Raw genomic sequence first — 1581 nt, 5'->3', positions numbered from 1 at the left:
TTGTATTTCTCATCGTTGTTACATCGCACCCTGACTGGCTCATCTCCTCCCCGAGACCCCTCTGCAAGGGTTAAGTTACTTTCCTAGAGATAGACAGAATGGAGGTTGTGCCCTCTTCTGACAAGAATGTCCATGGACATTGACCCCACCCAGAGATTTCTCTGCTTCAGTAATATCAAACTAGGGTACCTATAGGGCTGGTGGCATAGTAGTTACTCGTTGGGCTACTCATCACAAGGTCAGCAGGTCAAAACCATTTGCTCAGAGGGAGAAAGACAACTTCCAACACCGTTAAAGAGTTGCAGTCTTGGAAACTTGCAGGAGCAGTTCTGCTCTGTACTAGAGTGTTGCTATGAGTTGGAATCGGTTCGATGCTAGTGAGTATGTATTTGTAGGGCAAAGCCATTTGGAGATGCCATTTGGTCTTCAGCACACTCCAAATGAATGAATGAACAAATAAATAACTGACTCAAGCTGGAGTGAGACCTCCTCTTAAAAACTAGTCTAAAGATGTATAAGAAGGGGTGACAGTTTGATTACCATCATTAGATAGCCATATCATAACCATTGGGGAAGAGTGAAACGATGACTGATCTGATCTAAAACCTACACCTGTAGTTTGATTTCCTCTTTTTGGAGTCTGTTTTTTTCTAAACACTCTGAATTCTTCAAAAGAGCCTAATGCTTAGAGTAAAATGGTTTCCCAAGTTACTTGGGCCCATTTTTCAATTCAAAATACATTTTCGACACGTTGTTGCTGTTTTTATTTATTTACTTTTTAAAACTTTATCAGGTATTTAGTTAGGTTCTTTGCAAGAAACATAGAACACCAATTTGTGGGAATATGTTCCACTTGTGAGCAAGAAGGTAGCGTGCAAGTAACCTTGGAAGTAGCTAGGGAACAGCTTTGTTTTTTGCCAAAAGTTGCGAGTCCACGGCTTTCTGATCAACCTTGCTCTGATCAGTGATCTCGTTTCTCTTTCTCTGTCAAAGAACTCGCCTGCTTGGTGTCTGTGCTTCTGCAGGCTCCTCTTCTTGAAGTAGGCATCCCTGAGACACTTGGGGATTGTGGTGGCCAGGACCAGTTTCTGGTGCGTTCCACTCAGAGGAACTCCATGGAGGAAGAAAAGTCCCCTCACAAGCAGCAAGCCACTGCCCAGCTGCTTCTGGAAAACTGCTCTCTTGCATCATGATGATGGGAATGGTCCCCGGGGTAATGGTGGCTGGAGGGCTTTTTGCTGTGGCTCAACCGCTTCCCAGGCACAGCGTCCCCAGGGCATGTGACACAGTGTACCCACTTAGGTATCACCAATCTTGTCACCACCAACTTTTTAAAAATCATTTTATTGGGGGCTCATACAATTCTTATCACAATCCATCCATCCATCCATTGTGTCAAGCACATTTGGACATTTGTTGCCATCATTCTCAAAACATTTGCTTTCTACTTGAGCACTTAATATCAGCTGCTCAGTTTCCCCCCTCCCTCTTCCCTTCCCCTTCCCTCGTGAACCCTTGATAATTTATAAATTATTATTTTGTCATGTCTTACACTGTCCGATGTCTCCCTTCACCCACTTT

The sequence above is a fragment of the Echinops telfairi genome, unplaced genomic scaffold (assembly GCF_000313985.2).
Source record: "Echinops telfairi isolate 266 unplaced genomic scaffold, ASM31398v2 ScPeMD7_2010;HRSCAF=2546, whole genome shotgun sequence".
NCBI classification, from domain to species: Eukaryota; Metazoa; Chordata; class Mammalia; order Afrosoricida; family Tenrecidae; genus Echinops; species Echinops telfairi.
This window is presented reverse-complemented; position numbering follows the sequence as displayed.